This window comes from Polistes dominula, unplaced genomic scaffold (genome assembly GCF_049000335.1).
Source record: "Polistes dominula isolate Pdom_NZ unplaced genomic scaffold, Pdom_raw_medaka contig_16, whole genome shotgun sequence".
NCBI lineage: Eukaryota > Metazoa > Arthropoda > Insecta > Hymenoptera > Vespidae > Polistes > Polistes dominula.
In genome coordinates, this window is record NW_028301040.1 from 3,807,583 (window position 1) to 3,833,122 (window position 25,540).

Here is a 25,540-nt window from a genome sequence, read left to right on the forward strand (position 1 = left end):
AACATATTAATAAATATATACATAATAAATATATATATTTATTATATATTTAATGAATTTTACTAGGATTATTTATAATAAGTGAATTAAGGAAAATAGTATTATATATATATATATATATATATATATATATATATATATATATAAAACTATTATATTATAGAGTATTTATTTTATATATAAATATAATACATATATATTTATATATAATATAAAATAATATATAATATATAATTTTAATTTTAATTTAAACATTTTTTTAGATTAATTAATAATAATTTAAGATATATATCGAACACTTAAATGTATTTCACTAATATTAGTTAATATCAATAGTTAATACAATAAATGTTTTTTTTTTTTTTCAAGATACATATTGATAATAACAAAATAATGTTACAAATTTAAGCTTCTTTTTCATCTTCTTTCTTTTCTTTTTTTTTCTATAAGTTTGATAGAAAATTTGTTGAGTAAACTAGTTAAATATTAACTAGCAAAATTGAACGTGTTAAAAGAGGTTAAAGAAAATCACGCGACGTATGTGTTCAAAATGGTCCGTCAAATTTCTCATTCAGTTTCGTCACGCTAAACATACGACGATGAATGATGACGATATTGATCACCCAACAACAACCAACGTCCCAACGATTCTTTCGTAGATACGCACGACATCGTGGTCCCATACTTGAAACGCCTAATCATCTGCCACTTTCTCCGCTATTATATAGATCGTTGATGTTTCTTTACCGTGAAAATAAGCTTGCTGAATTATCGTTAAAATGATTATATCGAGAAACTAAATAGAATGAGGGGGTAATAGGAAGAAATTAAAAGCACAAGAAAAAAATATATAAAAACAACGATGATAAAATTTTAATAACATGGGTTATAATAATCTCTTGAATTTAATATATATTTATATATCGTTTTATAAAATATAATTTTCATAATGTATATTATTTAATTTATTACAATATTTAATATTTGTTTATATTTAAATCTTTTGTTATTGCATATAAGTTCGCTAATAATCTCTTGAATTTAATATACATATATCGTTTTATAAAATATATTTTTCATAGTATATATTATGTAATTTATATAATATTTAATATTTTAATAAATAATTTTTTTAAAAATAATTTTTTAATATTTTTAATAATATTTTTTATTTTTAATGATTTTAATATTTTAAATATTTTATATTAATTTATTTATATAATATTTAATATTTGTTTATTTAAACCTTTTGTTAATATATATAAGTATGCTATATAGTTGCATGATAGACCCTTATATGTTATGGTTTAGGTGTAGTAATGCAAGTATTATGGTTTAATATATAATAAAAATATATTTTTCTAATAATACAATTAAAATGAAAATTAATTAAAATGTTAAATAATTCACAAAAATTCGAATTTATTATATTATATTATATTATATATTTGCATATAAATAACATGATCCTAAATAATAATAATGACACAATGGCAATATATGATAAAAGTGTCTCTTTGATCATAGAATTTTGTTCTTCGTCATAGGACAAAGTTTAAACTATACGATAACTTTCATATATATATATATATCTTTTATATTCTTATAAAAAAAGTAAAGTCTTAATATAATTGATAATCTTACTCACTTTCTCAGTCTATCCTTCTTACACAAAGCTATATCTTCTTTTATATTAAAAGGAACAAAATTTTGCATATGATTACAGAAGGAAAAGAAAAAGAAAGAGTGAGATAGAAATAGAAAGAGAAAAAAAGAAAAGGGGAAGAAGAAAAAAAAAGAAAAAGAAAAAGTCGCATGGCGTTTCTATCTCCAGCTACGCCTTAAAAGGACCGCCATTTTCGAGGATGACGACGGGAGGTAAGAGTTTCGCACGAGAGCTCACTTCCTTCCTTTATTCTTCTTCTCTTTTTCTTTCTTTCTTTCTTTCTTTCTTTTTCCCTTTCCACGCTAACTCATTTTCTTTTTTTTTTTTTTTCATTTTTCTTTTTATCTTCTTCTTCTCTTCTTCTTCATCATCATCTTCTTTGAGTTCTTTCGTTCCTTTCTCTACGCTTTTCCTTTTATTTTAATTTTTGTTTTATCTCTTCTTCTATCTCCTTGGTTCGAACAGTTCTCTCTTTCTCTCTCTCTCTCTCTATATATATATATATCTCTCTCTTTCTTTCTTATTTCTTTATTTCTTTCTCTTACTTTCTCAAAACGAGAAACCTCTTTATTAACCTTTCGCAGTGGTCCTCTGTCGAGTCAGACTCGACATTTCAAGCATGTAATAGCAAATTCTTTCATACCTTTCCTCACCCCCTTGTTCTACACTCAACACCAGAATATTAATTATAAAATATGTCAGAGGGCTGATAAGTGTACGCGAATGTAACTTAAAAACGCGAGACAATTAACATTTAATTTAATACAATACCTGTGTAACTACACAAACACACACATATAATAAACACATATATAAAAACAAAATTCAAGATTAATATTTTTATAGAAAATTATTTAAAGTAATACAACATTAAAGATTACAAAATTATAAACAATTAGAAGAGAAAAAAATAGGAGCAAACAGTGCAGTTAGTTTAGTTAAATGTTTCTAGATGATTGAAAAGTTCCTAAATGATTTTTTAAATTTTCTGTAGTGAGGTTACGGAAAAGCAAGATGGACGAAAACATGGCGGATTACACAGCACACTCACAGATCATTCATACAACATTAGAGATTACAAGATTAGAAACAATTAAAAGAGAAAAAAATAGGATCAAACAGTGCAGGTGTTTGAGTTAAATGTTTGTGGATGATTGAAAAATTCTTAAATGATTTTTTAAATCTTCTGTAGTGAGGTTACGGAAAAGCAAGATGGACGAAAACATGGCGGATTATACAGCACACTCACAAATCATACATACACACATACAGACACAAGTATAAAACAATCTGCCAAGAACGTTCGATTTCTTAGAAGGGTTTGGCTGGCTCTGTTCAAGTTAGCAATTCATAATACTACCAATACTATAAAGATACTTCAAACGGGAGTAGAAAATCGATTCGTATACATTATATATACGCGATAAGCCAATCGTTTTGTCTTACTACTTTTGCCGCAGTGAAAGATAAAAGAAACAAAATAAATATGAAGAATACAATCCTCTTTTGTTCATATTTTCAAAGGTTCGATCATTCGTTTTAAAAACTTTGAATGATAAAAATGCGATACGCAAAACGTTTATGACACGTTATTTCGAAAATTTTTCTACTGCCGTGATTGTGAACGATTGTGTTGGTTGGTCATGTGACCAACTTTGATCGCGATCGATTGTCACGTGACCGACATCGATCTTAGATTACATTTAATCGAACACGAGAGGATTGTTGCATGTGAATTTCGATTGGGATCTGGTTTTCATTGATTAAAAGTCACGTAAACGTTTAAATTGTGTGAGTTCTAATTGATTAGAATAGAACGAGAATTAAATAGAGAAAAGGGAAAATGAAATTCTTAGTGTTGAATCTCTTAGGGAAAGGGTTGTAGTTCGTATAAGAAATTTGGGTTGGAATGAACTGGAGAGAGAGAGAGAGAGAGAGAGAAAGAGAGAGAGATAGAAAGAGACAAAGACAGAGGGAAAGAGAATGCAAGCGATACCAGTTGCAATAGCGCGAGAAATGGGAGTTTCTATGAGCTCTCGAGTAATTTCCGCCGTACCTATTTGTCGAGTTAAATGTGCAATAATAGACCTTCTTCCACTACACTCCCCACAATCGTACCCCCTTTGGATCCTTACCCACATTCCTTGGCCATTCTTTCGTGCAAATTGTTTCAAACTTTCATAGCTCCAAATTTAGCTTTGCCAACTGGATTCTTTCTTGTACTTCTAGGAAAAGGGCATCCTTAAATTCCTTGTGCCAAAAACGTATTTATATTTTTAGAAACCTTAAGTGTAACATTATCGAAAAAATAGAAAAAAAAAAAACACACACACACAAATTTTTCTGGTTAATTAAATTAGGATAGCTGTTTCGGATTTTTGTAACTTTGTTGGAAATTTAAATCAATGTTTTTTTTTTTTTATAATTAATTTTTAATAATAAAAATAATAAAAAGGAAAGAAAAACGAATCAAGTTATCTCCCTCTCTTTCTCGATCATAAAATGTATTGTAGAAAAATAATAAAGAAGAATAAAGGAAGGGAGTGTAAGAAAAATAATATTAGAATATTGAAATAATTGTTAATAAATTGAAGTTTAATAAATCTTGCTTCTCGATTTTACTATATACGTTTTATTACGTTTTTTTTACGAAATATTTTCATTATTTTATTATTCAAGATTTGTATTAAATATAAATATAGAAAATGGATTAAAAATAAATAAAATATATTTGTTCCTTCGGACAGGAATATTTTATTGTGAAGATAAAAGGGACAAATAAATTGTTGAAATATTTGAAGGAAATATTTGTTATGTAATATCGATATTTTTGTTTTTATTATAAGATGTATGTAAATTGATCCTTGTAACGCTTGAGAGATGGATTCTCTCTGGAATTATTATTAATCAACGATTAAAAACTTGTATAACAAAAAAAAAACGAACAAACTTTATACGATTATTGGTAATCGATATTCGTTTCCTTTTTTTATTTAGATTTTTTTTTTAATTTTTATTTTTTTAATTTTTATTTTTTTAATCTTCGTACATCGGATATACACACATGTACTCACGCACGTGTGCCCGCGCCTACATATGGTTATACGTACGTATGTATATATTATTCGTATAAACTTATGCACATATACGATGTATCGTTGGTATAGAGATAACGATCGATATAACGAGATGCAAATTAATCCTACTGTATCCTTATCAGTCCCGCATGGTGTCATTATTAACGACGGTATTTCGAATTTGGAATACTGATTACACAAACTAGTTATTTATTTACAGGAACGCAAGCATTATGCACACATGTATAAAAAAGATACACGAAGAGAGAACGATAGGTATAAAGGGGGGTGGATTAAAAATTCCAACATAGGCCAAAAATTGTTCAATGTTTATCGTTAATTGTTATGAATTAATTGTCTCGATAAATTTGACACGTTTTATTATAAATTTCACGATTCTAAGATCCGATATTAATTAAAATGGCAATGCTGATTACAAATGATTCACGTTGCAGTAAACAAGTTAACCCAATTTTTAAAAACAATTACTCTTCATCAAATCTTTTTGATATTAATTTTATTTCCAGATATATGATAATATGCTTAAGATTAATTGATAATACTGTGCGAGCTTAATTAATATATAAAGTTTTTACGATTGTAAATAAAAAGGAAAAATTTTGTTCATATTTCAAATTCTAGATCATCATTTTGAAGGAACGAAATTCTTTGAATTTTATGAATTCTCAACTTTATCAGCTATTTTTCGCGTTGTTATCCAACGATTCGTTTTAACCAGTGAGTTTATTTTGCCACCCTTCCCTTTCATTTCCTTTAAATTGGACGGCACAAACGTGGTGCATCTTTCTAATTGAAATTTCGAAAACCAATTTTGATTCTGTCCTTCGTTTAACAAACCCTTTACGTAAACTACACATTATTTTTATTATTTTCTTTTCCCTTATCACCACATATTTCCTTTTACGATAATAAAACGAATACGACGAGACAAAATTATTCGACAAATCGAAATACAAGAAAATTTCAAATCACGTCTCTGAAATGTTTTTCACTAAAACCTAAAATTATTTTGAATTTTAAAAGTATAATTAGGTATGATGATAAACACAATTAACCCTTTGAGTGCTATGGACACATATATGCGTTTAGTAACAATTATCAGAGTGATCTATCGACGCATGTGTTTGTTTATATTAATGTAAAATAATGTAATGTGTTTATATTTATTAATTAAATTATATTTATATAAAGAAAAATTTGAATTATTAAATATATTTTATTATTAGAATCTAGTTAATAATAAACAATTTCGTTTCTACAAAATATTTTAGGTAAAAGTATTCACCACTCAAAGGGTTAATTAACGAAATATCAGTGCTTAATACGAAATTATTTTTTGTACAATTTAATAGAAGTCTAGAAAAGTTTTGATAATGGTTAATTGATTTTCAAAATCAGTTAGGAACTTTTACACTACACACCTGTACTATTATAAAAAATATCTGTTTGGTATCTCTCTCGAGTGTACAACCTCGAGAATATAGGGTGTTCTTTTTTATGTAATTAAGCTTTTTTTTCTTTCTTTCATTTTGTGTGTGTGTGGGGGGGGGAGGTGTTTTTTTACCCCTTCTCTTTTTATCTTTTTCGCTTTTCTTTTTTATCTAATTAAGCCGCTTCAAGGCACTCGTTTCTTTTCGGACCGAGACGCGGATTGCCTCATCTTTTTCACAACTAACGAGATAACCTTAGAAACATATAAGAGAGGGAAGAAACGGTTAACGGCACTTCCTTGACTCGATATAGTTACACAGATATGTATATACATAGTGTTATCTACCAAGGATAAGATGGCAACTTCTTCTTCTTCTTCTTCTTCTTCTTCTTGTTTTGCTTTGCTTTGCAAAAATCGTGGATTCGAGAAATTGTTGAAAATCTTTTGAGATTATATGTATCTGTCGTTAGTTTCATTTCTAACCGTGAATATTACTTTAATTATGTTTTAACGAACTTTTCCATGTCTCTTGGTGATACAATATTTTTTGTGTGTCTTTTTAACTTTGTTGATTGTGAAAATTTTGTTCGGGAAATAAACAAAGTTTGGATAAAGTTTTTAAAGTTTTTAGTTTTAAAATTTTATTGTACAAGAATGCATTCAAATATATTATTCAAGAATTGTTGGAATCATCTTTTATATTTAATTGAATTTTATTTATTGAACAAAAATATAGAAATTTAATATTTTATGTTTATTTTATTTTTAATCCCTTAAGTTGCACGCTCGAGTTAACTCGAGCGGCGTTGTATTTCGTTGAGCCAAAATTGTTCCTTAATGGGGTTAAGTAGAATTAAGTCCCAAAACATTTTTAATTCTTTTTACAAATAATTTTATCATTATACATATATATACAAATTATTCAAGATAAGAGTTTGTAGATGATGTTATTTTTATCTTGGATAGAATGAAAATGGAGATAAAGAAAATTTCGGAAGAGGTCGATCGTCAGTAGCGTTTGGCACTGCTGATGGCCTGACCATCTCTAACTAGAAGCCTTCATAGTTGCTGTGAAGCCACGCCATTTTAGATCGTGGCTTGCATCCAGGCCAATCACACCTTTGAGAGGAATTAACGGGTTTCAAGAACAAGAGCGTGCTTTCGTTTCCACGGTTTTCAACTTTTCTCTTTCACTCTTTTATCTATCTCTCTCTTTTCTACCTTTCTTTCGGAATTTTCCTTTTTCCATTCCATGCAAGCCTCTTTGAATTCCCAAAAGCCCATCCGCGTGAACAGCTCGCAACGCCATCTACTATCCTATACATCTCCCACTTACTAACTTACCTTTGAATTCATCCGAAATTGAAAAATCGACTCTCCTCTCTTTCCTGTCGACAACCATTTCTTCTTTCCAATTTTACTCTAACATCTACATCCCGTTATTTTACTTTCTTTACTTTGTTTATTTGATTAAACGAGGAAAAAGAAAAAAAATAAGTAATAAATTCAAATTCTTATTTCAAGATTTAAAGTTTAGATGTCTGATTACTTGAACAAATTTCCTTTTGCAAAGTATTCTGTTTGAAAAAAATAACCAACAAATTAGTTTAGAACGTTATGAAAGGGGATAATAGATTTAAAAAAAAATCCTTTAAGGAATTTGGGGTCTAAATACTTTGTATTTAAAAAATCCAAGATGGCGTTGAAAAGTTGACGAAAAACACACAGAGAGAAAGAAAGAGAAAGAGAGACAAACTTTCTCTCTCATTTCTCTTCGTTAAAAATTATAACATTAGATAGTTTAAACTAAAGTCGTTTCGCATTTCATTATAAAAGTTGTATTTTTTCTTTCGAGAATAGTTTTTCATTTGTTTTATATTTTTACGTTGTACGCGAACTTTCGCATTAAGCTGCTATTTTGTTTTTCTTCTTGTTTTTAACAAAGAGTTTTACTCATTAACCGCTAACTAATGCGGGTAACGTACACGGAACAGGTAGATACATACAAAAAGGATATTTTTGTTGTTTTTTATATGCACGTTAGCTGTGTTAATACATAGTACTTTATTTTATTTAAAAAAAAAAAAATAATAATAATAAAAATGAAAAATGCAATATATCGTGTTTGTTTTAAATGAAAATTATACGAATTGTGCCACTTGAACGAGAGTCTTTCGTAATTTTCTTTTCCATTCCATTCGATGTGTTCTCTTTCTTTTCTTTTTTTTTTTTTTTTTTTTTTTCAAGACAAGCCTCTCTCGGGAACGCAAGCTACGTTCTTCTTCGGAATATTAAAGTCCAGCAGAGGTGAAAATCAATACCACTAGAGTCTCGAGGACACGTTCACGATAGATTATAAATCGCGATGAAAGCGATCCGAACGATAGAAAAATACTTTGTGGAATATATTTAGGAATATATTCAAAGCGGATTGTGTACAGCGATCTGATTTTATTTGAAACATTTTAGAAAAATATCTTTAGAAATGTAATGTATTCTCTTTCAAATAAGATTCAAAGAGAAAGTTAACTTCCACGATATTATTTTTCGTTTGGTGGTCGCCATCTTTGAATGCAGTTACTTCGGTACCATGAACGTGTAACTTTTACTTCAAAATTTATCGAAATTTCTTTTCTATACTTTAATTATCCAAAATTGTGTCATTTACATTAGTTCATATTAGTTCATTTGAGAAAATTTTAGTTTCAATTAAGAATAAAAAAAGAAAATCAGATTAAAAAGTTTGAAAAATAACCTAGAAACTTTTGTGGCGCGCCCGAGATAACTTCGTAAGGTAGTTTTTGTTAGGGTCTTGGATTTTGATTGGTCGAGATCGAATCGCTTTTGAAAATGGCGATTGTCTGGACTGTGGAAGTTCGGTAATTTAGTGGCATCATTTTATCGCGTAATACACCTCGTCCGCTATTAGAAGGCCACGTAAATATTCCATATGTCTTCAAGATAGTAGTAGTAGTAGTAATGGTGGTTGTAGTAGTACAGTAATAGGAGTAATAATAGTAGTAGTAGAAGTAGGAATAGTAAGTGTAAGAATATCAGCACCAATAGTAGTAGTAGTAGTAGTAGTAGTAGTAGTAGTAGTAGTAGTAGTAGTAGTAGTAGTAGTAGTAGTGTTCTTGTCTCTCTTCCTCTATCGTGCTTGCTCCGATCAACTTACAAAGTGTACGAACGAATCTGGCCTCCAACAACGATTACAAAGTTAATAACATAGCGTTTTATAATCGTTCTATGCAATTTCACAAGAGTTCATCGTACAACCAATCAAAAGTTTTCTTTAGTATATATTCGCAAAACGTCTACGTCAAAAATTCATCCTTTTGATAGAAAATTCAGGACAAGAAAATGATTTCAAGCATTATAATTCTTATTTTATTTCTTTCTATACTTTAGTTTCCTCTTTTTTTTTTAATTTTCTTTGAATTTCTCATTTTTCTCTAAAGAAGAAGAAGAAAAAAAAATTTCATGTGGGCAGATTACACGTATTAGAAGTGAAACCTTCGAAAAACTAAGTTTCGAGAGAATGAGACGAATGCAGAATATCAGGTGTAGGATAATTATAGGGTTGTTTTTTTATATAATTATTATTATTATATTGTGAACACTTTCAAAAATTAATTTACGTTTTATTAACATATAATACATAACATATTACACAGCAAGCAAGTTTTCAATTCAAAGAAATGAGACGAGTTGCTTCTGGTAACTAAAAAATGCATGGTAACTAAACACCTCTGTTAGTGTAGTAAACACCTCTATAGTAAGGTTTTTTCCGAAAAGTAGTGAGGTTTTTTCCAATAAGTCCGTAGGGTCTTTCCGATAAGTCCGTAGGGTCTTTCCGATAAGTCCGTAGGGTCTTTCCGATAAGTCCGTAGGGTCTTTCCGATAAATCCGTAGGGTCTTTCCGATAAGTCCGTAAGGTCTTTCCGATAAGTCCGTAGGGTCTTTCCGATAAGTCCGTAGGGTCTTTCCGATAAGTCCGTAGGGTGTGTTTAATTAGGCCTCGTAGAAGAGTCTCGTAAACAAGCCTCGTTAAAAAATCTCGTAATCGAGTTTCTTGTCTTTACAAACTTTTCTATTTTATTGAAAAATTAGTATAAATTTCCTAAATACGCAAACATTATAATTAAAAAACATGTCTTTGGATATTTATAAAAAAAGTATTCTACAATGTTGTCTAATTCTTTTTTTCTCATGTATCTTATAATCAATTATTTTTTTGTAAAATTTTGCAGACAATACAATTATTAAATGCTATATATTTTATAATTGTTAATTTTAATATTTGTGAAATAAATAATTTAATAATATTTTCTTAATAAAATAGAAACATTTTTAAATAGAAAATAAATGACACGTTTGGTAAAAAAAAAAAACAGACCACGCACCTTCTTTCTTTATTTCGTCCGTCGGTTGGTTTGGACCTTATACTTTTGTTGCATACCTACGTGCTTATCTCTGTTTATTCTTCTATTCTTCTATCGGTCCTATCTACAAACATTTCGAGTATCGAAAGAATACGTGTCCACGCTTTGTAGTATACAGTCGCACACAAACACATACATATACAATCAGGAGTGATAACTAAGAAGCATAGCATAAGGAGGAGACCGAGAATAGGAAAAACTGTAAAGCTATATTCCGTCTCATTCCCTCGCAGTCTAAATCCTATGTTTGTCTCTTTTTCTCTCATTATTTAGTATAGCAGTCGTTTCATAGCTCCGTTTCCTGACCAACCGCGTTTATTTACTTTTCAGATCACTCCCATTCTAAAGAAGTTTTCACTTCAAGAATAAAAAAAGATGCTATTTGCGAAATGCGTTTCCTAGCAAGTTTCACAGTATTGATCTGCCTTCGACTTTTATGCATCTCCTTCCTTTTTTCTTTTTTCTATTAGTTGGTTTTTTTCCCTTTTACCTTCGTGTTTCTTCATCTTACCAACTTATCCGACTTATATCCATTGGTTTAAAGTTTCACGCACAAGTAGGAAACACCTGCGAACTCAAAAAAGGAAAAGGACTGTGGTAAGATTCTCTCGTAAACATGTTTTATGAATCGTAATAGGTTCTTATCCGAAGTCAGTAGTTATAAAAACAGAATATATACGTAATAATCGTCATTTGTGTATTTCCAAATAGCCAGTAAATGAAGTAACGGTGCTTTAACACTTTTCCTAGTAATAGTTGAGTCTACTGTTGTGCTAGCAAGTATTACAACTACGATTCTAAGTGTATGTTCAACGATTCTACGGTGGTGTTTCGTTACCTTCAACTATGCATTTAACCTCATATCTACGTTAATATAAAGCAACATTGGTGTTGGTTGGTTAGAGTCATTAGTCCACAGTCTGGTGTTTGATGTAGCTGTTCTCCTCGCTACTTTATCCTGGGTTAACCTTTTCATCTTTACATAACTACTGTAGCCTACACCTACTCTAATCCCTTTATCATACTTAAGTTTTGATCACGACCTGTCATTTTTATCCTATACAGTTCACTTAAAAGTTAACTTAAAAAGTCTTACGTATCATAAAATATCTTTTTTATCAATCTATCTTACTTTTATTTTCTTTTTTTTTTTACCAGACGAAATACTGTCAACTTGTATGCCACTAACAAATTCAATTCAGTATCTTTTCATACGTTATCTGATCTATTAATCTAATCCTTCGCATATTTTATTTCAACTTTATAATTATTTCTTTGACTTTTTGAGATAGCTATTGTTCACGTTTAACTTAACTAACTATTCTCAATTAGCCAACACAGTGACATCTGTAGTTACAGGGTTTAATATCAATGCCATCTTATGAATTATTTATACGAATATATTTTTCATTATAACAAAAGTAAACAGGATTTTAATAAGCCGGATATACATGAATGATTAGAATTTGATATTATCTTTTCTATCTGTCTTCTTACGATCTTTATACCATATTTATTATTTTATTTTATTTTTTTCTGGGAAAATAAAGTCTCGTTGATGTTTTTACATGGGTTGGGTGTATGTAAATGTAAGAGAGAAAGAGAAACAGTGTACATAATTACATCACCCCACCAATGAGATCAACGTGTCGACACGCGAGTCCTCGTTTACTCGAAAGAGAAATAAAATGACTTAGGGGTCGGTTTTATGAACGACGTTTTATATATATATATATATATATATATATATATATATATACATTTATACCTATATACATTATAATACATAGGACGTATGTACGTATGTACGTATGTATATACTTAAATTATTTCGTTTAATTTCTCATTACGAAGTGTACACCAAGTTTATTTTAGTTTTAGAATTACAAACGAAGGATTAAGTTTCGAATAAACGGAATTTCATGAAGTGTTACTTGCTACCGAATATGAGCTCACGCAGACATTTGAATAAAATTAAAAAAAAAAATCTTGAACGAGCAATGACCGACAATTTTTTTAGAAATGTTTAACGACTCAACGCGTTTAGTATGTCTGAGAGTTTATGATAGTTTCTTATATTCAGGGTCACATAAATGGTTAGATTAAAGGGGTTTGCAGAGGGGATAGTTTGAAAAGTTCTAGTCCAAATCATCGTCATCATCATCATCATCATAATTTTAAGCATTAACATAATCATTGACTTGCCAAGACAAGTCAACTGTTACGACCCTTTTCCATACATCATTAAAATTCGAAATCTTCGTGCATTTACTCTTAAATGCATATATTTATATGTGTATATAGATGTATCTAGTACGTAGGTTCGTTTTCCACGACAAAGGCCGTGTGAAACAAGTGGAACAAGTTGGAAAGCTTTAAGCCAGGCCCGATAGGATCGTCGAGCTCGTAGAACACAACTCCCATCTGCATATCGGCATAAATGCAACAGCGTCGCGAGCATTCCGAGACACTTGCTCGTTTTATTGAAGATCATAAGAGATAGAAAGAGAATGTGTTTCAATAAAAATATTAAATAATACTTATACATACAAACGTGAGCTTACATTAAACAGATTGATAAAAAATAACTAATTGTTTAGTCTCGACAATTTACAAAATTTAGTTTAACACGTTTCGTGCCAAGTCCTTTTTACCTGACTTGTCATTTAGGCCATTTAATTTTGCTTTAACAAAATCAACGATTATATGTGATTATTAATTATTGTAAATATAACAATTAAACAAACTTATGTGCTTTGTTCTATACTGCATTTTGTATATTTTAATAGGAACATTTTTGTACAGAATTCAATTTGTTATAAACATATATTTTCAGCGCATTAAATAAATATGTCTAATGGTAAGTGTACCACCGGTGGTACACGTGGCACGAAACGTCTTAATAAATTTTAAACGCTATAATTTTACTATTAACGTTTCAATAAGTTTTCAGGTTATAGTCCATTTTTCTTTTTTTTTTAAATCAAATTCAATATGGCGTCGGAATGACTAGAGACATCTGTTTTTCTTTTTTTATTATCATCGTCATCGTCTCAGTTTTCTCCAAAATTCGAACAAAAAATTGCTCAGAGATGTAACTTCGAAGAGGAAGAGAAAGAAGAAGAAGAAGAAGAAGAAGCGCCTATATGTGGCGGAGCGTTGAAAGTTATATTGAAATTTGCATAAAGCCACAAAACTTTGCTCTTCTCTCTTTCTCTCTGTCTCTCTCTCTCTCTTTTTCTTCCTGTTCTTTTTCTTTTTCGACGGGTTGTAAAATAAAAGAAAGAAAAAAAAATGTAGGACGAACTTTGATACCGTTGCGTTTTCTTTTCTTTATTATTATTATTATTACTTTATTTTTCTTTTTCTTTTTTAAAAAATATATACATGTGTCTCTTCTATTTCGTTTTCTCTCATTTTTCCATGTAAACTTCCTCTCTCTCTCTCTCTCTCTCTCTCTCTCTTTCTTTATTTCATTTTTTTTCTTTCTGTCTCTTTCTTTTTTCTTTTATTCAAAGTCATCGATTCGTATGAAACTTGAAACGTGATCCTACAAGAATATATTTCATTTGGGTCGTTTTCCGATCGTTCCCTCAGGTCAAATAAGTCATTTTAGATTTTTACATACATATAACTCTCCAAAATGTATATATGTAGGTATATAGATATAGTTATGTGTATGTGAATTCGTATATGTCCATCTGTATCTGTAGATGAATCAAAGAACAGGATATTTAACATGATTTTGAAGTTCTACAATCAAAAATCTAACCTATAAAATGAAAATTTTAATTTCTAGTCTAATTTCTGGTCGAATCATTGATTTTTCAAATCATTTAAAAACTTTCAACCCACATCTCGTTTATTTATTTTTATCTCTCTTGTTTTCTTTTTCCATTTAATGGACACGTGACCTATTTATTTCAATATCCTTTTTCCTTTCTCTTCTTTTTAGTTAAATTTTATGCAATAGTTTCGACAATAATGTCCCAGAAAATGCAAACAATTTCGTCGAAAGTTTAGAACCGTTAGTAGACTCACAATAAGAGAAAAAGTTTCTGGAGACTCTAGTCGAAAAGTGGCCGCCATTGTTGGCGCCATTGTCATTGTCGTCTATAGCGCTTTTTCATTGGTTCCTGGACACATTTTGGCGGGGTTTTTTCTTTTACTTAGCGGCCATCTTTGAAACGTCGAAATTCATTGAACACGAAATGAAATTATTTCAAAATTGATTGCTTCTTGTAATAAAACATTAATTAACTAAGTTATACAATAAAAAAATAAAAAACATACACAATTACATGCATAATTGTATTAAACATTTGTTCATTTCAATGATGTGTGTTTCATTATGCATTTGATGTATTATATCTAACGATGCTGTGTTCTTTTTATGCAGTAGTCTGAGAAATATTGTTGTTATATGTTAATTATAGTTGAGAAATATAAAATGAGAGAGAAAGTGAGAAAAAGGAAGGAGAGGGGAGGAGAAGAAGAAGAGAGAGAGAATATTTTCTTCGTGGCAAAATTTCAGCATTAATTGAAATTGTAAGTACGTCGGTAATATACGTTGAAATTCGTAGAGATGTATACTGTATATATATTTTGTACATATTGTGTGTAATTAATATTCGTAAATGCGATTATACGAAGTTTACATTTACTTAACTTACTTACAATACGGGCACGCGTACTTGTAAATATTCTATGGAAATTAATTAAATCCTCTTGTGCGTTACGAGAAATTGAGAGATATCGTTTTATTCATCATTATTTGTTCTAATTTCATGATTTTTAAAAGAATTTCCAAACAATTTTTTATGTATAAACAACACATTTTTGTTTTTACACAGTTTTCATTAAATTACATTAATAGTTTTTATTTGTCTTTATTTGTATTTTATTTTATTTTTTTTTTGTAAATTATAGGATTATTTCTTTAATATAAGTTTTTAGATTTAAAGTTTCCTTTACAAAAAGGAAAAATAAAAAAAAATATCATGTGGGCAGATCACACGTGTTAGAAGTGAAACCTTCGAAAAACTAAGTTTCGAGAGAAAGAGACGACTGCAGAATATCAGGAGTAGGATAATTGTTGGGTTTATTTGTTATAATATTATTATTATATTATTGTTATCACATTCAAAAATTATTATACGTTTTATTGAAAACACATATAAATAGATAACATATTACACAGCAAGCAAGTTCTCAATTCAAAGAAATGAGACGAGTTGCTTCTGGTAACTAAAAAATGCATAGTAACTTATCACCTCTGTTAGTGTAGTAAACACCTCTATAGTAAGGTTTTTTCCGAAAAGTAGTGAGGTTTATTCCGAAAAGTCCGTAGGGTCTTTCCGATAAGTCCGTAGGGTCTTTCCGATAAGTCCGTAGGGCCTTTCCGATAAGTCCGTAGGGTCTTTCCGATAAGTCCGTAGGGTCTTTCCGATAAGTCTGTAGGGCCTTTCCGATAAGTCCGTAGGGTCTTTCCGATAAGTCCGTAGGGTCTTTCCGATAAGTCCGTAGGGTATTCTCGAAAAGTCTTTAGGGTATTTTTAATTAGGCCTCGTAAAAAGTCTCGTTAACGAGCCTCGTAAGAGACCCTTGTAAACGAGTGTCTTCCATTTAAGCACTTTTCTATTTTATTGAAAAATTTGTATAAATTTCCTAAATACGCAAACATTATAATTAAAAAACATGTCTTTGGATATTTATAAAAAAAGTATTCCACAATGTTGTCTAATTCTTTTTCTCTCATGTATCTTATAATCAATTTTTTTTTTTGTAAAATTTTGCAGACAATACAATTATTTTAATCTATATATTTCATAATCATTAATAAGAATAATATTTACGAAATAAATAATTTAATATTAATTTTTCAATAAAATAGGAAAATTTTTAAATAGAAAAGAAATGACACGTTTGGTAAAAAAAAACATACCACGCACCTTCTTTGTTTATGTCGACCGTCGGTTCGTTTGGACCTTATACTTTTGTCGCATACCTACGTGCTTATCTCTGTTTATTCTTTTACCCTTCTATCGCTCCTACCTACAAACATGTCGAGTATCGAAAGAATATGTGTGTTTACGCTTTGTAGTATGCAGTGGCACTCAAACACACACATATACAACCAAGAGCGATAACTACGAAGCATAGCATAAAGAGGACACCGAGAATAGGAAAAACTGTATAGCTATATTCCGTCTCATTCCCTCGCAGTCTAAATCCTATGTTTGTCTCTTTTTCTCTCATTATTTAGTATGGCAACCGTTTCATAGCTTCGTTACATAGCTCTGTTTCCGTTTATTTACTTTTCAGATCACTCCCATTCTAAAGAAGTTTTCACTTCAAAAATGATTGAACAACTTTGTTTCAATGTTACGGTTGTTCATAGATGTATTTATAAATTCCTTAGCGTCTTAATTCTCGAAGGATGGAAATGTCAAGCAATGGAAATAGAGTTTAGAAGGGTATGGGAGAGAAGATGGGTTGAGAATCGTATGAGGGGGTGTAACATTATCCTCACAGCAAATTCGTCGTTCCTAAAAGCGATTAGCGTTGTCAGCGTGCCGGAAAATGGGTCGATCGGATAGCGGATAATGGAGTAAGAGAGTAAGTTGAATCGTAGAGGGGAAGGAGAAAGAGAGAAGAAGATGAGAGTAACGGTGAGAGGAGGAGGGTTGGCTGAGAAGGGCATGTGTACCTGACAACTCGATTAAAGATAGCTTATGATTTAGATCACATAGAAAAATAAGTGAGTAAGTACGTAAAGTACATACGTCACACATTTTCTGTTCTTTTTTTTGGCTGAATGCCTTGGTTCCTATAAAAATTCAATTGGCTCGATTGCTACCCCTTTTTTACCCATTTTTTTTCTCCAAGCCCTTTCTAATACCTCGGGGTACTTGTAAGTGTATGTGTGTGGGTGGATGGATGTATATATCAATGTTGAAAGATATTTTATTTCCTATTTTTTCTTTTTTGCTTTTTATTTTATTTGAATTACTTTTTTTTTTTTAATTTTATGAATATTGCGAGTAAAATTGGAAAAATGGTGTAGGAAAAAAGAAAAAAGAAATAAGAGTAAAATTAAATCAACGTTAAACAAATTATTTTATAATTTATTATTATTATATATTAATTTTTAATTAATATTTTTTTTTAATTATAAATTTTCTAAATATTCCTCATCCTAAACAAAATATTTAAAAAAAATGGGGGAAAGGAGAAGGTATGTTGTTATTAATTCCTAATGTTATTTAATAACATAATTTTTGAGATCTTAGTGTGCAATAAGTTTACATTAAACTCATTAATTTGCTTTTGAAAATGACTGTGATGTTTGATAGTATTGTAAAATAGAAGTGTAATAGAGTATAGCCAATAAGAAGGAGGGGGGTTGTAATAAGGGGGTTGATGAAACCCGACAAGGACAATCGCACGATTGTGTTCGACAGTTCAATTAAATTAACGTCGGACGTGTAGAGCTTGTCCTTCGCCTGGGGCCACTTTTGAATTGGCGCTAATTTAACCTTCGTGTGTTTGCGACCTAAATTTTCCATATCTCTGTTTTGAAATTAATTCGACGTGTGCATGCCTCTTGAAGGAGGAGGAGAAGCATACAAGAAAATAAAAAAAAAGAAATCCATCCGCCCATATACTCAATACCTTTAAAAGAAATAAACACAAATTTTGTTCGCTTTTTAAAAAGATTTTTCATTCGTTCGTCGAATTTTATTTTATATTAAAATGTTTTTTAATTTTTAAAACGAGTCAACGTTTATCGTCAACCAATATTTGCAATCTTTGCTGTACTTACATTAAAAAAAAAAAAAAAAAAAATGAGTATAATAATATTAATAATAATAATGAAAAGAATAGGAAGAAAAAATTATGTAGCAAAAATATTTCTACAGAAGTTTCACTTGAATAATTTTCATTTGTAAATTTCAACCAAGTCGAGATTATTATCTAGCACACACAATGACGTTTACAAGTATTACCATACACTCTCCTGGTTTATAATAAATAGAAAAAAAAATAAAAAAAAAAGAGTCTCTCGTCACGAAGAGAGCAATGGCTGCAAGGTCGTCTACTACACAAAGTTATGAATAACTGCAACGTAATGGGGTACTAATATTTTCGAGATTAAAATATTAGATATGAATTGAGGAAAGGTCGAGTCACGATGTATCCTAACCTAACTTTTTTTTATTATATATATATATTTATTTTTTTATACTTCGATTAATATTATTAAATATTTTATCATCGTTTTAATACTCGTAATTATTTTTTTTTTAACACAAATATCCAACCCCCGCTTTTGTCCACCATCTTCCACATCGTCGAATAAGAAAATGGAAAAAAGAGAATTTCAAAAAAAAAAAAACAAATGAACAAACAAACATCGTAAGGGGTGGTGATGGTGGTGGTGGTTTTATTAAATAATTCGTACGGTGACTTTCGCGTAGTCAGGCCGTGTAGTTTTCGTTCTGGCTTTACCACCCCCAAGGATTCGCAACACGCTAATTGTAAACTATAATAGGTACGTGGGAGGTGTCACCGAGATATTTCTCTCTCTCTTTTACTCTGACCAATTCTTCCTATTTCAGTTCTACCATTAAAACGTGGACCTTTCCATGTTCCAAAGGGAATATATTTATACGGGATGATAACGTAATTGTGTTTCTCACAACAAGTTACCAAAACATTTTCGTGTTAGGTCTCGACACATTGTTCGCGAGCCTAAAAGCAATTCGTGTTTGAAATCATTTCTAAAATTTGCTAGCATTTAATTAAAAAGGGGTTGCACTGTACAATAATTTTTACGTGTCATTCGTTTAATATTTTGTTACGATGTATTTGTTTTTTATTTATTTATTAAGAATATTTTTTAAAAAATATTCAAATACATGTTAGTTTAAGATAGGAAAATCTGAATTATCAAAACCCTACCTTGTTAAGGGGTAGAAAGTTAACCAAGCGTTGCAAGAGGTTGTTTACGAGTGGAACGTAAAACATCTAATAAATTTCTACTTCTAAGATAATAGCGATTAATCATCTGACATTAAAACGTGGATAAGAGAGAGAGAGAGAGAAAGAAAGAAAAGAAAAAAAAGAAAGCTCGAGTTATTTTTTAAGGGGTTATAACATCATGGGATATACGGAAAAAACTAACGTAAAAAGAAAATTTGAAATTGGACGTAATTTTTCAAGAAAGGTGTTTTGCATTAAAACAAAAAGGTTTAGCAATAAAAATTAAGTAAATTAACATTTATTTTAATTTATTTAATTTTTTTTGTAATTATTGTATTAAAACTTATTTAATTTATTTTTTTAATTATACTATTTATTTTTAAATTTATTTTATATATTATTTTTTATAATTATTAATGTAATTATTATTTTTAATAAAATAAATTGATATTTATTTTACTAAAACAATTCTCTCTTTGATAATTATATAAATTAAATAAACAATATTGATAATAAAGAACATAAAACAAAATGATTGCAAATGTAATTGAGACTGTATTTAAAAGATAACAATGATTGATTAAGTACATCATAATAATAATTACAATTATAATTAGCTGGTGGATAAATTGTGAGACCCGATGGAAAGAAGTGAAATTGAAGGGGGTTGGTAACGCTATTCAAAAGTTACATAAGAGAAATTTCCTTTTTACGATAATTTTTTTCGATGATCAAAGTGATGGGTGTTAACCCCTTAATCATCGTAAAAAAAAGTATAAAAGTAAATAGAAAAAGAGAAAGAGTATATATTAGGATAGAAAGCAACGTCATAATTCATATGCTCGTTCGTCCATACAAAATGGCGGTTGAAGCGTGTAAAGGTGCATCGGTTAGGGGTTAGATTTTACCACCCTCTTCTATTATAATCTCCTAACGTGGTTCATCCTAGCGTTTAATGCATCTCCTGCAACCAACGTAACTAAAGTAGCCACTTTACAGTGATGTTGAACGTGTACATATGTATCTAAGCATAATAAATACACACCACGTACAGTGAGAAACTGATAATGGAGAATCCTTGATGGTTTTGTTCCAGAGCTCTAAACTCGTTTAATTATTTCCTAAATTCTCCTTTCAACCAGTTTCATGTTATTTATTTTTCATAGACGCTAATTAGTATTTTGTATTTCTCACGGGTAATCACTGCCATTTTCGAGGATTATTGTTATGCTTTTGTTGGATTATTATTTAAAGTTACATAAAATTAATTTGTATTGTTTTATGCATCCAAGTTTTTTGCATTCAATTTTATAATGCGAATTTGTTTTGAAAACAAAAAAATGAATAAATAAATATTTACCTTAGTTATGCATTGCTGTGGATAAATTTCAAAATGACTGACACGTACATGTAATAATCAAGAAAAGAAAGAGAAAAAAAACCACTCTGATAATATTAGTTTCTTCCCTAAGTGTTCAAAGAACTCGTCATTCAAAATTGCAGGTTGAAAGGTTCTAATGGATCCTCCATTTGCATAACGAAAGAAAGAGTAAGAGAGAAAGCGTCATTTAAAGAGAACAAAAAATGACGACTCTTACATTTAAATAGAAACATGGACGTGTAGACTATGTGAATCAAGCGATGAATAAACGAACTATGCTATGTTTTTTATTTTCATGAATATTACGTTGACGTTAGTTAAAGTTAATATAAAAAATTAAATATTTAAATATTGATCAAAATATCTTTCGATGTATTTTTCTTTAGTTAGTTAGATAGATAGATAGAAAGATTAAAAAAAATCATCTAATATTATGGAAGACATTTTGCATTATATTCCTTTTACTCATTTCAAATAAAATTTGATTAAAATTAATGTACAAGAATGAAGAAGAAAAAAAAGGATAAATAGTGTGTGTATCTCTTCGGTTAGATAGAAAGTAAAAAGGGGTGGTTAAAATTGTGAAAGATGTTTCAGTATGGGTTTTTTTTGTAGTTGGCTCACATCTCTATCTTTCTCTCTCTCTCTCTCTCTCTCTCTCTTCTTCGTTTTCCTGCAACCCCCAAAGCTTGCATATCGTTCGTTGCATGCGCGTTCGGTCCGTGCAAATTGCCTTTTCTATTATTCAGGGCAATGTAAAAGCACTGTAAAGTTCGACGCTTGGCTAACCGGAGCGAATTCGTGAATCGAGCCACAAGTTTAGAGATACGTAAAGCTTCCAGATACGACAACCTTATCTCTTTCTATCTCTTTCCTCCTTTTTCTCTTCTTATCAAGGAAACTTTTAGCCTCATCCATTTATTCAAATGCGAGAGGTTAGATGATCATTTGTAACAAAAATAACAAAAAAAAAAATCGATTACTCTTTAAAACTTGTCTTATTTTATCTTATTATTTTATTTAGGGTGAGAGAGAGGAAAAAAAATGGCTGATTATCCTAGTCCGATATATAAACCAACCAACCAACGCGATCAAAGGTTTAGATTCAAAGTGAATTTTTTTTTATTTTTTTATTTTTTTTTTTTTCGTAGAAAAGAAAAGAACTCGATCTTGTTTTAAGGTTAAGATAAAAAAAAATTACACCTCACAAAGGGTTAGGATAAAATGACACGATCCCTTCTTTTGTTTCTGTTTTATTTTTTTTTATTTTTTTTTAAGGCAAGCTTTCTTACCAGGTTGGTAATTCTTTCTTTACCGACGTCATTTAAAATTTCTATTCATAATATTTTTATTTCTACCCATATCCCTTTTTTTTGTTCATTTTTTTTAGAGATGATAGTATTGGAAATTTCTATTATCGGAAATCGTGTAGGCGTGTATAAACTGTTCTATGAGTGCCGCTTGAGAGGGAAGAAAAGTGGGGGGATTATACGTGGGCTCGTTTGACTCGGTGAGATTTATGAATGATCGGTTTGACATTCTACTATAGTTCAGTGTTATTATAAGTACGTTGTGATTACGGATAGGAATGCTTTTAAGTGCGGGAAAGGAAAGAGGTGAACTTTTGACCCGAGTCAACGACGACGGTAAAGAGTAGTTTAACGTAAAGCGAGCTTTAGCGTTATTCATAAATTCATAAAGTGCGGCCTTTCGACGTGACCCGAACGAACCCGAACAACGAATTTAGTGGATATACGGAAGTAGTACGACCAATGGTGTTGTCCGGTCCGTCGCGTTATTTCTTTTATACCAAATGAATATTTATCTTTTTTTTTCTCTCTCTCTCTGACGCACAAAGATATTTCTTTTATATAAAAATGGATTAACTTACAAAATAAAATCAAATAAAACAAATTTCTAAATATTTTTCTCCTACCTTTTATTTTTTTCTTTTTTCTTTTTCTAATCGTTATTTACTCTAGTAGTATTAGTAATAGTTTAGCGGGAATTTCGAAATTATCTTAACGTTTGTACGAAGAAAATTTATATATCAAGGATTTTTGTTCTACTTTCTTTCTTTCTTTCTTTTATCTTGATCGTGAAAAATATATTTTTTATTATTTATTATAGAAAATATTATATTTATATTATTTTGGCGGGAATTTCAAAATTATTTAAAGCGTTTATATTAAATATCAAGGATTTTTTTCTACTTTCTTTCTTTTCTTTTATCTTGATCGTGAAATATATATTTTCTCGTTGGAAATATTAAAGACGCCACCATCGTTTTGAGAAAAGGCAAGATAAAAGAAAGATAAAATCAAGATAGCGGAGGGTGGTTGATGGAACATAACCTTATTTGAACACATTTTATGTCGCATTATCGTGCAAAAAGCCATTTCAAATTTTCGATAATCACCTGCCGTTCATCTTGGCCGACGCAGTCGATATTCGATTAAGTACTAACGGGCTTCGATTGCCTCTGGGAATTTCTCTGCATTGTGTTCTCCTGTTCGTGTGTTCAAAGTCTAAAGTACAGAAAGCGACATCTACGTTGAAATCGTCCTATGTATGATGGCCCCAGGATTCTTACTTGGTAAAAGTCATTGAGCTTATCTTATTGCCGATAGAAATCTGATTTGTTTTGATTATTCAATTAACAAGTAGTACAAAACAAATACAAAAATCAATGCAATACCATTTTTTAATTTTTCATTTAATACTTTTAAAAAGAAACGGAGAAAAATTATATAATATATTTCAAAAAATGTATTCATGAATATAATGAATACATAATGAATTATTTAATTTATTATAATGAAAAGAAAATATTGAACACATATTATAACAGCAAGTCCTTAATTGAATTTTTTGTTCTATGTCGTTCGTTGCAAATATCCTTGAATTAACCTACACGCAAGTAAGATTTTACGTAAGATATTAAACACTCGAGTAATGTCCGTGCGATAAGATCTTCTTCTTCTTCTTCTCCTTCTTCTTCTTTAAAAAGAGCGTACTTGAAAAATCGACGATGTTGGGATGTACATAAGTACGATGATTATTTTTCAAGCACCAAAACTCAGAGCTGTCGAAAGTTGGCCCGGGCCGAATGCCAAGTCTGTGCTAAACGTTGAGCTTTACCTTCTCAAGAATGAAGAGAATATACTGCGAGAACAGTGCAACACCTTTAACATACTACTATACTACACAACTTACTGTGATCTTGAATCTAATAGTAGTAGTAGTAGAGTTTTATGTTCAAGTGTTATAATAAGAACTCACAACATAAAAAGGAGGCTCTTGCCCTTTTAATTTTAAATCTAAACAAAGACAAGAAAAAAGCACAAAAGAGAGATAATAAAACAAGTGGGGACACATTTACAAGGTGAGCCAAAATTTGTTCTGCTAATTTTAACGATTGATTATTACAATTTTTTAACCGTGTAAAAAAAAATCGATTTTGTTTCTTTTTTTTTTTTAGAATCGTAAAGTATAAAATCTGTAAGCTTAAAAAGGTTTAAAAAAAATATAATTGATTGATACTAAAAATCACCTATAAAATCATATTATACACGATTATATATATGCTTGAAAATAAATATTACATGTAATTGAAAAATAGTAGTAATAAGAATAATAATAATAATACAAAAATAAATAGAGGAAGAGAAACTTTAACGGAAGTTATGATTGATTGGAAAGATGCATTAATTATCAGCGTTGAACGATCGATGTGCAAACATGAATATATATGCATATAATATATTTATTATGTATTATACATGGGTAACATTTAGAGACGTTACGTGCGAGCTTTTCAGCGACTCGTCGCTCGACGTTTAGTTACGTTCGTTTTAAGGAGAAAAGCGAGGTCAGGTCGATCGACTGGGAAAGGGTGAGGGTCGACATGATGATTGTATGATAGTAGTAGTAGTAGTCGTAGTAGTAGTAGTAGTAGTAGTAGGGGTAGTAGTAGTAGTAGTAGTAGTAGAGGTAGTAGTAGGGGTAGTAGTGATGTGCAATTGGAGAGAGTTGGCTGGCTTGCTAGGTAGACCTTGACTCAGTCAAGCTCTACGAAGCTTTTCTACTACGCTTGCGCTTTCAATACTCACACATACATCTATATATATATTTATATATATATATAAACACTAAAATCTACGGAAGCCAGCATTTTCGTATCTATCGAAGAATATACTAACTCAGGTGACGCCACCTTTGGGAAGTTTCACGAGAAATATATTTAGTCTGAGGGTTTGCTAGGGGTTGCTGGTAGCTCGCTGAGTTCAACTATAGCTTTTACTACTTCTAGTAGTAGTAGTAGTAGTAGTAGTAATACCACGTGCTCGAGTAATTAATGAATGCAATTCAATGAAGAATTATAAAAGATTATTTTTATTCTTTTATTTCTATACTTTGTTTTTTAATTTATTATTATTATTATTGTTATTACATCATACATAATATATTTGTTAACTCATTCGTCATGTTCTTCGTTTCACTAATTCGCTGAAAAGGAGAGTAAAAAGGGGAGAG

General features: G+C 30.0%; 1 protein-coding gene across 8 annotated transcripts in view; it reads left to right on the forward strand.

Annotated features, from left to right (window-relative positions):
* Positions 1 to 25,540, forward strand: part of Hs3st-A (Heparan sulfate 3-O sulfotransferase-A) — a 69,996-nt gene that overhangs the window by 26,157 nt on the left and 18,299 nt on the right. For 3 of the 8 annotated variants that reach the window (XM_089174664.1, XM_089174662.1, XM_089174663.1), the window contains exon 2: positions 1,727 to 1,878. The exons of 2 other annotated variants lie outside the window; for them this stretch is intronic. The gene's annotated coding sequence lies outside the window, so the exon portion shown is untranslated. Of the gene's footprint in view, positions 1 to 1,726; positions 1,879 to 2,660; positions 3,542 to 15,074; positions 15,207 to 24,255; positions 24,390 to 25,540 lie in introns of those variants that run through there. 3 more of the 8 variants (XR_016177315.1, XR_016177316.1, XM_015318005.2) reach the window with 3 other exon arrangements.